Source organism: Bufo gargarizans, chromosome 5, assembly GCF_014858855.1.
Source record: "Bufo gargarizans isolate SCDJY-AF-19 chromosome 5, ASM1485885v1, whole genome shotgun sequence".
Taxonomy (NCBI): Eukaryota; Metazoa; Chordata; class Amphibia; order Anura; family Bufonidae; genus Bufo; species Bufo gargarizans.
The window spans coordinates 270,181,238-270,197,330 of NC_058084.1; the positions used below are offsets into that span (position 1 = coordinate 270,181,238).

Genomic DNA, 16,093 nt, shown 5'->3' on the forward strand with positions numbered 1-16,093 from the left:
GAGTGTAAGTGGCGGGGTGTAGTGTAGTGGTGTTTGGTGCTACTTACAGAGCTTCCTGTGTCCTCTGGTGGTCGATCCAAATAAAAGGGACCACCAGGGGACCATGTAGCAGGTATATTAGATGCTGTTATCAAAACAGCATCTAATATACCTTTTTGGAGTTAAAAAAAATCGCATCTACAGCCTGCCAGCGAATGATCGCCGCTGGCAGGCTGTAGATCCACTCGTTTACCTCCCGTTCCTGTGAACTCGCGCTCCTGTGTGCGCGCGTTCACAGGAAATCTCGCCTCTCGCGAGAGGACGCACCGATGCGTCCAGGAGGAATAACAGGGCCACCGCCAGGACGCAATCCTGCGTTCGGCGGTCCTGATGAGGTTAAAACCTCCATATATTATTCAGCATTGATTGTGCCTTTCCAGCTATAATGTTATGTTATACTCTTCAAATTATGTAATCCCTGACATTCAATAAGCAGCAGTGTTACATGACATACATGTGCTAGGTCAGCACACAGGACACATTCATGTGATAAGTAAATTGGACTAGTGGTGGAATCATTTTTATTGTGGTTATAACAGCAACTACATTACTATGTGTATTTACATGGATGCATGTCTGTAGGTGCTTTGTAAAATGGCCGCCTGTTTGCAGGCGATGTTGTAAAATGGCTGCCTGTCTCTACGTGATGCCATGTTTTTAGCAAAGTTTACTTAAAAAATTAAAATAAGTAATAGACACATAGTTCTTTTTCTACAGAGACATTGACAGATATATGATGAGATACTCCTGTAGTTAGTAATGCTGTAAATACTGTATATGTTATACTCCTCAATGCGCTACTTTCACCTGTTATCTACCCAGACAGTTAACTGAAAGCCAAGTCATATGATACTTGTGAGGGTCACATGATGGCTCACATGACTGATGCCATGTTTAGTTCTATCCAGCTCTAGTATGGATACATTTTACAGGACTAAAATGGGCCATAAATTATTTTTCTTTATGGAGAGAATACTGTATAGACATAATAGAGGTCTGCAAAAAAGATATATGCAGTATTAGAAAATTGTCCAACATCCTACTCTCTAAATAAATAAATAAATGTAATCATTAAAACCTGAATACCTATTTAACCAGTTAAACAGTTGCAAGAACTGTTTACTCCACTATTCAATAGCTTTTGTAATGTGTTATCATGCGATAACGTGATATTACAGTCAAGTTGGAAACAGCTCCATCTACAGAGTTTTTTTTTAATAAAGGTCTAATCTTTTCAGTTGCCATAATATGTAACAGAATGATGTACATTTTTAGTAAATATGAGTTATCCTTCAAAACACCATTGGTAAATTTAAGAATAATGGTAAGGTGAATCCATCATACAATTTTGTTTATTCCTTAGTAATCACAATAATGGAGAGCTACAAAAATTAATGCCAGGATAAATGTAGTATCTTTTTAGAAAATATTGGGGAGAATTTGCAGTCACCAGCCAGGAAGCTGCACGTGGGGGCACTTGTAATTTCCATCATGGCAATGATTCAAATCATGAAGCCAATATGACTCTTCAGTAGCTGCAGGTTCTGAATCGGCAGTCACAGTTTCCTGACCTCAATGTTATTGAGACACTTTGAGGAGAACATAAGCTGTTCATGCCAGAAAACAAAAGAATTTAGAGGATCTGCAGGCTTTTTTCCAAAATGAATAGTCTTAACGACTTGAGAAAATAAAGAGCCTCATTCACTATTCAGCTATCACAATCAAACTGCAAGCCATCGTGATGCAAAAGGACTCCCCACACAGTATCAAGAACTAAACTGTTGAGCTGGAGAATTCTATTATTTCATTTACCTTTTCCTCACATCTGCCGTACATGTACTGAGGAAGTTAGGTTTTAAAGATGATGTCTGCTCAAGAGCTGAATGGGCATCAAGGCCCCCGGATGGCTGTTATTTTACAAAGAAGACATGCGGTGGCAAAAAAAATTGCTACCATAGCATCTGAGCACTATTTTTCCAGGAGTACTGCACTCTCATGGACAAAACTGTGTTATTCTGTGACGTATAAAAGTGTTATTCAAAAAACATTGCAAATAACAGTTGTGTTAGATAAGTGGTGCCCTACCATATTTTATCTGAGGGCCGCACTAGACTTGGTATAAATTTCGCGGGCCAGAACCAGGTAGCTTTGCCAGAAAGAAATGCAAACGCTGTGAGGGGGCACGTGTGAGCATTACTACTGTGAAGAGGGCACATATCTGGCATAACTACTGTGAGGGGGCACATATCTAGGCATAACTACTGTGAGGGGGCATGTGTGAGCATTACGTCTGTGAAGAGGGCACATATCTTGGCATTAATACTGAGGGGGCACATATCTAGGCAAAACTACTGTGAGGGGGCACATATCTGGGCATAACTACTGTGAGGGGGCATGTGTGAGGATTACTACTGTGAAGAGGGCACATATCTTGGCATTATTACTGTGAGGGGGCATGTGATGTATAAATGTGTGTAATGTATGTAGTGCAGTATATGATGATCACACACTGCACTACATACATTACACAAACGTATACATCACATACTGCGCTGTCACCTTCTTCTGCAGGTCTACCTTGATGTCTGGTCTTTAGGCTTCAGTCAGATCCTCCACCGCCATGCTTGCGCGGTGTGCCCCACACCACCAGGAGCTGGCCCCTCTTCCTTATATCTCCCGCCGGCTTCTCCTACAGCAGGGCTCTCTATCGCTCCAGTGCCCGCCCAATCTTACCAATTTGGCATAGGTAGAAATGACTGGGCCCCATAGCAAAAAAATGTATGGGCCCCCCTCCCAGATCTCCCACCCCCACATACCTATCGGACCTCCTACCTCATTCAGAGCTCCCACCCAAACACCCCTCCAGGGCCTCCCACCCCAAAATCCCCACACCCCTCCCTAGATCCCCCGTGTCATCCACAGATTCCCCCCCCCTCAGCGTCATCCACATATCTCCCCCTCAGCGTCATCCACATATCCCCCCCTCAGCGTCATCCACAGATTCCCCCTCAGCGTCATCCACAGATCCCCCCCTCAGCGTCATCCACAGGTCCCCCCCTCAGCGTCATCCACAGATCCCCCCTCAGCTTCATCCACAGATCCCCCCTCAGCGTCATCCACAGATCCCTCCCTCAGCATCATCCACAGATACCCTCTCAGCATCATCCACAGATCCCCCTCTCAGCATCATCCACAGATCCCCCCTCAGCGTCATCCACAGATCCCCCCCTCAGCGTCATCCACAGATATCCCCCTCAGTGTCAACCACAGATGTCCCCCTCAGTGTCACCCACAGATATCCCCCTCAGCGTCATCCACAGATCCCCCCCTCAGCGTCATCCACAGATCCCCCCCTCAGCGTCATCCACAGATCCCCCCTCAGCGTCATCCACAGATCCCCCCCTCAGCGTCAACCACAGATCCCAACTCAGTGTCATCCACAGATCCCCCCTCAGTGTCATCCACAGATATCCACCTCATTGTCATCCACAGATGTCCCCCTCATTGTCACCCACAGATATCCCCCTCAGTGTCATCCACAGATCTCCTCCCCACCCACAGCCGCTTCCTAGCTAATTTAATCACTGCAGTTGCCTCTGTATAATTGAAGAGAAGCGCCGTAATCTCGCACAGGCGCACTGGCAGAGGCCAGGAAGACTGTGCATGCATACTTTGATGCCTCTGCCAGTGCGCCTGTGCGAGATTACGGCGCATCTCTTGACTTTTACCACTCTGCCATCCCCATTCACTTCTATGGGACGTCTCTGTGCTATTCAATTGAAGTGATTGGGGACAGCAGAGTCATAATTATACCTGCTCACCGCTGCATTTGCGAAGGCAGTGCTCATACCAATGCTGCATTCTCTTTAACCACTTCAGCCCCGCTAGCTAAAACCCCATTCATTACCAGACCACTTTTTACACTTCTGCACTACACTACTTTCACCGTTTATCGCTCGGTCATGCAACTTACCACCCAAATGAATTTTACCTCCTTTTCTTTTCACTAATAGAGCTTTCATTTAGTGGTATTTTATTGCTGCTAACATTTTTACTTTTTTTGTTATTAATCAAAATGTAACAATTTTTTTGCCAAAAAATGACATTTTTCATTTTCAGCTGTAAAATTTTGCAAAAAAAACGACATCCATATATAAATTTTTCTCCAAATTTATTGTTCTACATGTCTTTGATAAAAAAAAATGTTTGAGCAAAAAAAAAAAAATGGTTTGGGTAAAAGTTATAGCGTTTACACACTATGGTACAAAAATGTGAATTTCCGCTTTTTGAAGCAGCTCTGACTTTCTGAGCACCTGTCATGATTCCTGAGGTTCTACAATGCCCAAACAGTAGAAAAACCCCACAAATGACCCCATTTCGGAAAGTAGACACCCTAAGGTATTCGCTGATGGGCATAATGAGTTCATAGAACTTTTTATTTTTTGTCACAAGTTAGCGGAAAATGATGATTTTTTATTTATTTATTTATTTTTCCTTACAAAGTCTCATATTCCACTAACTTGCGACAAAAAATTAAAAATTCTAGGAACTCGCCATGCCCCTCACGGAATACCTTGGGGTGTCTTCTTTCCAAAATGGGGTCACTTGTGGCGTAGTTATGCTGCCCTGGCAATTTAGGGGCCCATATGTGTGAGAAGTAGTTTGCAATCAAAATCTGTAAAAAATGACCGGTGAAATCCGAAAGGTGCACTTTGGAATGTGGGTCCCTTTGCCCACCTAGGATGCAAAAAAGTGTCACACATCTGGTATCGCCGTACTCAGGAGAAGTTGGGGAATGTGTTTTGGGGTGTCATTTTACATATAACCATGCTGGGTGAGAGAAATATCTTGGCAAAAGACAACTTTTCCCATTTTTTTATACAAAGTTGGCATTTGACCAAGATATTTTTGTCACCCAGCATGGGTATATGTAAAATGACACCCCAAAACACATTCCCCAACTTCTCCTGAGTACGGCGATACCAGATGTGTGACACTTTTTTGCAGCCAAGGTGGGCAAAGGGGCACATATTCCAAAGAGCACCTTTCTGATTTTGCAGGCCATTTTTTACATATTTTGATTGCAAAGTACTTCTCACACATTTGGGCCCCTAAATTGCCAGGGCAGTATAACTACCCCACAAGCGACCCCATTTTGGAAAGAAGACACCCCAAGGTATTCCGTGAGGGGCATGGCGAGTTCCTAGAATTTTTAATTTTTTTGTCACAAGTTAGCGGAAAATGATTTTTTATTTATTTTTTATTTATTTTTTATTTATTTTTTTCCCCTTACAAAGTCTCATATTCCACTAACTTGCGACAAAAAATAAAAAATTCTAGGAACTCGCCATGCCCCTCACGGAATACCTTGGGGTGTCTTCTTTCCAAAATGGGATCACTTGTGGGGTAGTTATACTGCCCTGGCAATTTCGGGGCCCAAATGTGTGAGAAGTACTTTGCAATCAAAATGTGTAAAAAATGGCCTGCGAAATCCGAAAGGTGCACTTTGGAATATGTGCCCCTTTGCCCACCTTGGCTGCAAAAAAGTGTCACACATCTGGTATCGCCGTACTCAGGAGAAGTTGGGGAATGTGTTTTGGCGTGTCATTTTACATATAACCATGCTGGGTGAGAGAAATATCTTGGCAAAAGACAACTTTTCCCATTTTCTTATACAAAGTTGGCATTTGACCAAGATATTTATCTCACCCAGCATGGGTATATGTAAAATGACACCCCAAAACACATTCTCCAGCTTCTCCTGAGTACGGCAATACCAGATGTGTGACACTTTTGCGCATCTAGGCTGCAAAAGTGCCCAAATTCCTTTTAGGAGGGCATTTTTAGACATTTGGATCCCAGACTTCTTCTCACGCTTTAGGGCCCCTAAAAAGCCAGGGCAGTATAAATACCCCACATGTGACCCCACTTTGGAAAGAAGACACCCCAAGGTATTCAAAGAGGGGCATGGCGAGTTCATAGAAATGTATTTTTTTGGCATAAGTTAGCGGAAATTGATTTTTTATTTTTTTTTTCTCACAAAGTCTCACTTTCTGCTAACTTAGGACAAAAATTTTAATCTTTCATGGACTCAATATTCCCCTCAGCAAATACTTTGGGGTGTCTTCTTTCCAAAATGGGGTCAGTTGTGGGGTGTTTGTACTGCCCTGGCATTTGAGGGTCTCCGCAATCATTACATGTATGGCCAGCATTAGGAGTTTCTGCTATTCTCCTTATATTGAGCATACAGGTAATGAGATTTTTTTTTCCGTTCAGCCTCTGGGCTGAAAGAAAAAAATGAACGGCACAGATTTCTTCATTCGCATCGATCAATGTGGATGAAAAAATCTCTGTCAAAAAAAAAAAAAAAAGGAGGGGAAAGGTGTCTGCCAGGACATAGGAGCTCCGCCCAACATCCATACCCACTTAGCTCGTATGCCCTGGCAAACCAGATTTCTCCATTCACATCAATCGATGTGGATGAATAAATCATTGCCAGGATTTTTTATTTTTTTTATATATATACAAAGTGTTTGCCAAAGCATAGGAACGCCGCCTCCTCCTCAGCTCGTATGCCTTGGCAAACGTATCTGTCACTGCAGAGGAGAAAATCCCGTCTTGCAGCGCCGCATACACTGACTTGCGTGTAATCTGACAGCAGCGCAATGCTTCTGTCAGAATGCACATCAGTGCTGCAGCTAGTCGATCGGTTGGTCCACCTGGAAGGTAAAAAAAAAAAAAAAAACAGGCCACAACGCAATAATTTTATTAACTTTGGAACAGAATACATAAACTTTAACTTTTTGAACTAAACATTAACCTTTTTGCTTACTGGTGTTTTTTTGTTTGTTTTACCTTTATAGAACAAACCTCTCCTTTCCCATGGGTCAATGTGCAAAGCGCAAATCGCCCAAAGATGTGGCGAAGTGCGTTATGCACTTTGTCCCAGGTGAAAGGTGACGTTTGCAGCAGCTGTGTGAGTGAATGGGCCCTAATAGCCCTGTGTGCCTGTCCTGGTGAGATGTGATCCCTATGCTAATAGTGTACCTGTGAGTGGTACTTCCGGAAACACTCTCCAAAGCATAGGGCAGGGTGGTCAGGACAGTCAGGACAGAAATAGCGGGTGTCACGCCTTATTCCACTCCTGCTACAGTCACAACATTTTTTTCGAGGTGGCGGTCGGTTTGAGGTACCAGGAACGACACTGGGGAAATGTCGCTCGTGTAGACGGCTAACTACACTGGTGGATGGGGCCACGGAACCTCCTGGGTACAGGAGGTATGCGATGATCTCTTCCTGAAATTTGAGGAAGGATCCAGTTCTCCCAGCCTTACTGCAGAGAACAAAACTATTATACAGAGCCAATTGAATTAAATATACAGACACCTTCTTATACCAGCGTCTGGTTCTGCGGGACACTAAATACGGAGCCAACATTTGGTCATTGAAGTCCACCCCTCCCATGAGCAAATTATAGTCATGGACTGAGAGGGGCTTTTCAATGACACGGGTTGCTCGCTCAATTTGGATTGTCGTGTCTGCGTGAATGGAGGAGAGCATGTAAACGTCACGCTTGTCTCTCCATTTCACCGCGAGCAGTTCTTCGTTACACAGTGCGGCCCTCTGCCCCCTTGCAAGACGGGTGGTAACGAGCCGTTGGGGGAAGCCCGCGCGACTAGTCAGGCGCCAATCCGTTCTAGAAACAAATGCCTAAAGAGGGCCACACTTTTGTAAAAATTGTCCACATAAAGATGGTACCCATTGCCGAATAAGGGTGACACCAAGTCCCAGACTGTCTTCCCACTGCTCCCCAGGTAGTCAGGGCAACCGACCGGCTCCAGGGTCTGATCTTTTCCCTCATAGATCCGAAATTTGTGGGTATAGCCTGTGGCCCTTTCACATAGCTTATACAATTTGACCCCATACCGGGCGCGCTTGCTTGGGATGTATTGTTTGAAGCCAAGGCGCCCAGTAAAATGTATCAGGGACTCGTCTACGCAGATGTTTTGCTCAGGGGTATACAAATCTGCAAATTTCAGGTTGATATGGTCTATGAGGGGCCGAATTTTGTGGAGCCGGTCAAAAGCAGGGTGGCCTCTGGGACGGGAGGTGCTGTTATCACTAAAGTGCAGGAAATGCAGGATGGTCTCAAATCGTGTCCTGGACATAGCAGCAGAGAACATGGGCATGTGATGAATTGGGTTCGTGGACCAATATGACCTCAATTCATGCTTTTTAGTTAGACCCATGTTGAGGAGGAGGCCCAGAAAAGTTTTAATTTCGGAAACTTGGACTGGTTTCCACCGGAAAGACTGGGCATAAGAGCTTCCCGGGTTGGTGGATATAAATTGTGTGGCATACTGATTTGTTTCGGCCACGACTAAGTCCAAGAGCTCCACAGTCAAGAACAGCTCAAAAAATCCCAGGGCCGAACCGATCCGAGCTGTCTCAACCCGAACTCCAGACTGGGCAGTGAAAGGGAAAACTACAGGTGCGGCTGAAGTTGGGGACTGCCAATCAGGGTTTGCCAGCACCTCAGGGATTCTAGGGGCTCTACGGGCACGTCTTTGCGGTGGCTGCGACGGGGTCACTACTGCTCGTGCCACCGTACCGGCTTCAACTGCCCTTCTGGTGCTCGCCACTTCACCAGGTTGTACGGCAGTGCTGGTACTAGGTCCAGGAAGGGCTGGGCTGCTGGTGTATGCCTCACCACGTAATCCAACAGCACCAGCACCACTCTGCTGCTCTTGAAGCGGATCCTGCGCAACCTGCGGTCTAGCGACACGGGGCCGGGTACGCCTGGTGCTATCAGGGACCTCAGCCTCCTCGTCCGAACTTTGGGTCAGAGAGCCACTGCTTTCTACAGGTTCGTATTCTGACCCGCTAGATTCGTCAGATGAGGGTTCCCATTCCTCATCCGACTGGGTCAGAAGCCTGTAGGCCTCTTCAGAAGAATACCCCCTGTTTGACATTTGGGCAACTAAATTTAGGGGTATTCCCTGAGACTACCCAAGAAAAAAAAACAAGCCTGTCTTACAAAGGGGAGGCTAGCGAAGTACCGGAGGCCGCTGCGGTTGATAAAAAATATCAAAACTGATTTTTTTTTATCGCCGTAGTGCGTGTGAAGTGAATGTGCAGTGATCAAAAAATAATAATTTTTTTGTCACTGCGGTGGGGCGGGCGTGGGTGAACGCACGTGTGGGCGACCGATCAGGCCTGATCGGGCAAACACTGCGTTTTGGGTGGAGGGCGAACTAAAGTGACACTAATATTATTATAGATCTGACCGTGATCAGTTTTGATCACTTCCAGATACTATAAAAGTAAAAATGCTGATTAGCGATACGCTAATCAGCGAATAAGTGACTGCGGTGCGGTGGGCTGGGCGCTAACTGATCGCTAAACTACCTAACCAAGGGGCCTAAACTATACCTAAAACCTAACGGTCAATACCAGTGAAAAAAAAAAAAGTGACAGTTTGCACTGATCACTTTTTTCCTTTTCACTAGTGATTGACAGGGGCAAGAAGGGGTGATCAAAGGGTTAATTGGGTGCTGGGAGGTGATCTGGGGCTAGTATGTCGTGTTGGTGGGTACTCACAGTGATGTGTGCTCCTCTGCTCCTCTGCTGGAACCAACCAACCAAAAGAAGGAGCAGAGGAGCACAGCAGCCATATAACCACATCATATTTACTAATATGATGTGGTATCTGGCTGCTGATTCGTTTTTTTGAAAATCATCAACCTGCCAGCCAATGATCGTGGCTGGCAGGTTGATGACGAACTTGTCCTTTGAATTTTACCGGCCCGCGATGCGCATGCGCGGGCCGGCTTTCCCCGAAATCTCGCGTCTCGCGAGAGGACGCACCGGCGCGTCCACCCAGAACAGCACGACCGCCGCGAAGACGCAATCCTGCGTACGGCGGTCGTGAGCAGGTTAAACAGCTGATTGGTGGGGGTGCTGGGAGTCTTCCCCACTACTGTTTTGATATTGATAACCTATCCAGAGGATAGGCCAGCAACAGATAAAAAGTGTACAACCCCTTTAACTTAGCATGCGTATTGATATTGACCTTTCAGAGTAATGGGGCATTTAGACAAATACAGTACAGACCAAAAGTTTGGACACACCTTCTCATTCAAAGAGTTTTCTTTATTTTCATGACTATGAAAATTGTAGATTCACACTGAAGGCATCAAAACTATGAATTAACACATGTGGAATTATATACATAACAAAAAAGTGTGAAACAACTGAAAATATGTAATATTCTAGGTTCTTCAAAGTAGCCACCTTTTGCTTTGATTACTGCTTTGCACACTCTTGGCATTCTCTTGATGAGCTTCAAGAGGTAGTCACCTGAAATGGTCTTCCAACAGTCTTGAAGGAGTTCCCAAAGATGCTTAGCACTTGTTGGCCCTTTTGCCTTCACTCTGCGGTCCAGCTCACCCCAAACCATCTCGATTGGGTTCAGGTCCAGTGACTGTGGAGGCCAGGTCATCTGGCGCAGCACCCCATCACTCTCCTTCATGGTCAAATAGGCTTACACAGCCTGGAGGTGTGTTTGGGGTCATTGTCCTGTTGAAAAATAAATGATGGTCCAACTAAACGCAAACCGGATGGAATAGCATGTCGCTGCAAGATGCTGTGGTAGCCATGCAGGTTCAGTATGCCTTCAATTTTGAATAAATCCCCAACAGTGTCACCAGAAAAGCACCCCCACACCATCACACCTCCAGGTAGTTACCACTTTTTTGTTATGTATATAATTCCACATGTGTTAATTCATAGTTTTGATGCCTTCAGTGTGAATCTACAATTTTCATAGTCATGAAAATAAAGAAAACTCTTTGAATGAGAAGGTGTGTCCAAACTTTTGGTCTGTACTGTAGATAATTGTTAAGGCGATTAATGACTCAATCACATGTAACAATTTCAAGCCGATGACAGACAAGCGTTTTCATGCAAAGATTATTGTTTATAAATTTGCATGCAATTGTATACTTGCCTATTCCAGGATCGATCACAGTATTTAGACAGGTAGAGTAATGCAATCGTTTACATACAACACACCTGTTTTTTCATTATTCCCATTATCACACAAAGTAACTTTACATTATCACAATTCAACAACAAGTGATAATATATTCATTCACATAAACACTTTTACAAGCATTTAATGAGCATTTTCCGTATAACTGTTAAGTCGCTACATACATCTACACTACACAATTATCATCCAACATGAATCATTAGCGTTCAAATTGTAACGATTATCTGATCACCTATGAACACCTTCGGGGCGATTTTTTTTTAGGATAGCATTTTACTAATTTCGAGCTATCAATACTAAGCAGCAGATTTACTAAGGCCTCATGCACACGACCGTTGTGTGCATCCGTGGCCGTTGTGCCGTTTTCATTCTTTTTTTCGCGGACCCATTGACTTTCAATGGGTCCGTGGAAAAATCGGAAAATGCACCGTTTTGCAGCCGAGGCAGTGATCCGTGTATCCTGTCCGTCAAAAAAATATGACCTGTCCTATTTTTTTGACGGACAACGGTTCACGGACCCATTCAAGTCAATGGGTCCGTGAAAGAACACGGATGCACACAAGATTGGCATCCGTGTCCGTGATCCGTGGCCGTAGGTTGCTTTCATACAGACGGATCCGAAGATCCGTCTGCATAAAAGCTTTTTCTGATCTAAGTTTTCACTTCGTGAAAACTCATTTCCGACAGTATATTCTAACACAGAAGCGTTCCCATGGTGATGGGGACGCTTCTAGTTAGAATACACTGCAAACTTGGTACAAGACTGCCCCCTGCTGCCTGGCAGCACCCGATCTCTTACAGGGGGATATGATAGCACAATTAACCCCTTCAGGTGCGGCACCTAAAGGGGTTAATTGTACTATCATATTCCCCTGTAAGAGATCAGGGCTGCCAGGCAGCAGGGGGCAGACCCCCCCCCTCCCCAGTTTGAATATCGTTGGTGGCACAGTGTGAATGAATATTAAATCAACGATTTAATACAATAGAGGGAGGGAGGGGGGCCGATGGTGGTTGGCACACTGTGCCACCAACGATTTAATACAATAGAGGGAGGGAGGGGGGGCCGATGGTGGTTGGCACACTGTGCCACCAACGATTTAATACAATAGAGGGAGGGAGGGGGGCCGATGGTGGTTGGCACACTGTGCCACCAACGATTTAATACAATAGAGGGAGGGAGGGGGGGCGATGGTGGGGGCACACTGTGCCACCAACGATATTCAAACTGGGGAGGGGGGGCTGCCCCCTGCTGCCTGGCAGCCCTGATCTCTTACAGGGGAATATGATAGTACAATTAACCCCTTTAGGTGCCGCACCTAAAGGGGTTAATTGTGCTATCATATCCCCCAGTAAGAGATCGGGTGCTGCCAGGGAGCAGGGGGCAGTCTTGTACAAAGTTTGTAGTGTATTCTAACCTGAAGCGTCCCCATCACCATGGGAACGCCTCTGTGTTAGAATATACTGTCGGATCTGAGGTTCACGAAGTAGCTCATATCCGACAGTATATTCTAACATAGAGGCGTTCCCATGGTGATGGGGACGCTTCAAGTTAAAATATACCATCGGATTGGAGAAAACTCCAATCCGATGGTATAAAAGAACTCCAGACTTTACATTGAAAGTCAATGGGGACGGATCCGTTTGAAATGGCACCATATTGTGTCAACATCAAACGGATCCGTCCCCATTGACTTGCATTGTAATTCAGGACGGATCCGTTTGGCTCCGCACGGCCAGGCGGACACCAAAACGACTTTTTTTTCATGTCCGTGGATCCTCCAAAAATCAAGGAAGACCCACGGACGAAAAAACGGTCACGGATCACGGACCCACGGACCCCGTTTTTGCGGGCCGTGAAAAAAAACTGTCGTGTGCATGAGGCCTAAGGCTGACATTTCATAGGCCAGTTTTTTGTAAATAGTCAGCTGGAGTAAGATGAAGTCAGATGGCCAAATTTATTAAAGGGCCTGTGCCTCCCAAAAATTGGCACAAGTTTTGGCTGTCGATGCACCAGAAACAGAAATATATGTCAGATACGAGCTGGCATAGATTTCAGCTATAGCCACTATGACCTATGCCTAAAAAAAAAAAAAAGAGAAGCATAAGGGCTTATGCACACAAATGTATTTTTATTCAGTTTCTGTTCAGTTTTTTTTACAGGTCCGTATATGGAACCATTCATTTCAATGTGGCTTTAAAAAAACGGAAATGACTCCATGTGCATTCCGTGTGCGTATGGCGGTTCCGCAAAACAAAAAAATAGAACATGTCCTATTCTTATCCATTTTGCGGACAAGGACAGGTATTGTTACAATGAATCCACAAAAAATGGATGCAATACGGACATCACACAGCTGTCATCCGTTTATTTTTGGATCCGTGTTTTGCGGACAGCAAAATACAGAAAGTTTATGTGCATGAGCAAATAAAACACAAGCACTATATATACTATATTGCTTAAACAAGTACAATTAAATCTGATTTTACAGAGAAAATTGAACAGAGAACAGAGGATTGTATTGAATTATATACATTTTTTCTCCTCAAGATATAGAGTTTATATACCAGATACCAGATCTAATAGTCCTGGGACATTATTTTTCTAGTAATCATCTCCATCTAGTGGAGAATGTGAAAAATACATGCAGACGTTGACAACAAAGAAATAACTAACATCATGTATGTAAGTAGACTATAGAGATCAAACCAAACTCTTATGTTCTGTTTCATCCTTTGCTGTAATAGACAGTAAGAAAGGGGACTCCTGAATGCCTGACATCTGCAGCAGGATATGCTTGTGCGGTTTCTTCCCAGATGCTGTTCTACAAATGGAACTGTATGCTATGGTCCAAGTTTGTCTGAAAACCACAGAATACAACACTCAGCACAGGGCAATGATCTGGAGAGGACCATTTGTTCCCGATCATCTCCCAATTGAATAGGTATTAATTGTACAGAAGATACATGACCAGACGGCATAAATTATAGATTGAAAGTATCAGCTGACTAGTGAGAAGAAGGAAGTTAACGTCTGCAGGAGGCAACATGTGATGACTTGCAATGTAATTTTTAAACTTTCTATAGTATGAAAAACTGTCCACAGTATGTCATATTTAGTGTTCAGCAAATCAAAGTTGACGACATAGAATTCGATCCAAATTTCCCGAAAAATTAAATTTGTCACGAATCCGAACTTCCTGGTGCTTCGTGGTAACTAATCACGATGCTGTTGACCATGAAGCAGGTGATAATTGGTCTTAGAAGGTGGGACCAAAGCGATATCAGGATCTCTCCTTGGTGGTAAAATCAATGAAGAATTCTGTTGCCTTAAATCCAGGAGGACCCAGTGATTCAGCTTTTAGGCAGTTGGGGAGCTGTCCCTAACCATCTACAATCACCCTGACTAAAAGCAGAGTTATCGCCCCGAAAGGGGCTACCCCACTTATCGGTGGCTGTACCCTAATCTGTAATCCCTTCCTGAGTAGATTACCAATTAGAAATCAACTGCCAACATATCCTGGATGTATAACTGAACAGTTCAAGCAGGAAGACAAAAAAGATCAGGTCATGTGGAAGATCAGTGCTACTCCAAAAAAGGTGAATAAAGAAAAGAAAAAAAAAGTCCCAGGTGATACAAGATGATCGATAATTTGTCCCCCCGGCCCGTTTCCCCTGTATTATGAAATAGGTTCATCAGGGGACCATTTCATGTATGCACAATGGCGTTAGATGATGGTGCCAGGAGATGAATGGCTTGCAGCAATCATATGTCTGTCAAAACCGGGTTTAAATATCCCCCCTTACCTCCATAATACCAATTAGAATAAGCGTCTGACAAATGCCAATGCGCATGCGTGTGACGTCACCGCCCCTACCACGTGACCTCACGGCGCTGGCCATGTTACAAAATAAAATTAAGAAGCCCGAGCATGAGGGATCACCTATAATTCCATGCATATAACCGATTAGAGGAGTAAGATGAATAAAGTATATTTTAATTCAAAGAATATATACTACAGTAGTACAAAAATAGCTCAATTTTATTATGAAAATCACAAGAAAGACAAATGATCAGCACTGGTCACAAATAAGACAATACACACAGGTTACAGTACATATTAAAAACCAAGTGAACCGATGGTGGGCTGCCAATACATATCTCCAAGGTAAAGTGCAAGTGCATAATTGTACCCAATTGGTCATCAATAGTGGGCATATAGTATCCACAAGCTGTAGCTACTGGATACTAGAGATATCCACTTTGTATATATGTCAGAGTTTGCCACAAGCCGGTGTAAAGATATACACCAAGTTTGTCAAAGCTGAGGCAATAACAATAATCACAATTGTATTTGACACATGATGGAAAAGATACAGTATGTATATACTGACCAATTGATTTGAATGTATCGTGCAGCAGTACCACCGGTCCACTCCCCAACATATTTATCTATATAATTCCATGCAGCCAGCCAATTAGCAGATATCCAGCCCCTGTGATGTCACGCGCCTATAAAGAGCCTTATTCTGCCCAGTCTCTGCCACTTTACTGTGAACTTAGTGCAGGGAGAGATGTGACAGGCACTAGGGACAATGATTAAGAAAGCCTTTTATTTGTAAAAATTTAGTTCGGAACCGTTCAGGGACAGCACAGGGACAATGCAGGGAGATAATAGGGAGAGCATAGGGAGAGTACAAGGGCTAATAGAGCAGTGTCCTCCTTGCTTAATAGATAAGCAATTCTATTACACCTTGATGCACTTAATTGGAGAGAAAAATCTGTCTCATACTACTGCTATAGTGGTGTCCACATTGCTTTATACATATGTAATTTTATAACACCTTGAACCTGTAATTGGGGTGAAATAGCTCTCTAAATATTTTTTCACGGATTTGATTTTACATTTCTTGTTATAGATAAGTAATTCCATTAGGCCTTGATTCTGTAATTGGGGTGAAATAGCGCTCAATTTTTTCTGGTTTTACACCTTGTTTTTTACG

The 16,093-nt window shown here is 44.0% G+C and overlaps 1 protein-coding gene across 1 annotated transcript in view; it reads left to right on the forward strand.

The window, feature by feature from the left end:
* GABBR2 (gamma-aminobutyric acid type B receptor subunit 2) overlaps positions 1-16,093 on the forward strand; it is an 858,895-nt gene that overhangs the window by 830,774 nt on the left and 12,028 nt on the right. The window lies entirely within an intron of this gene.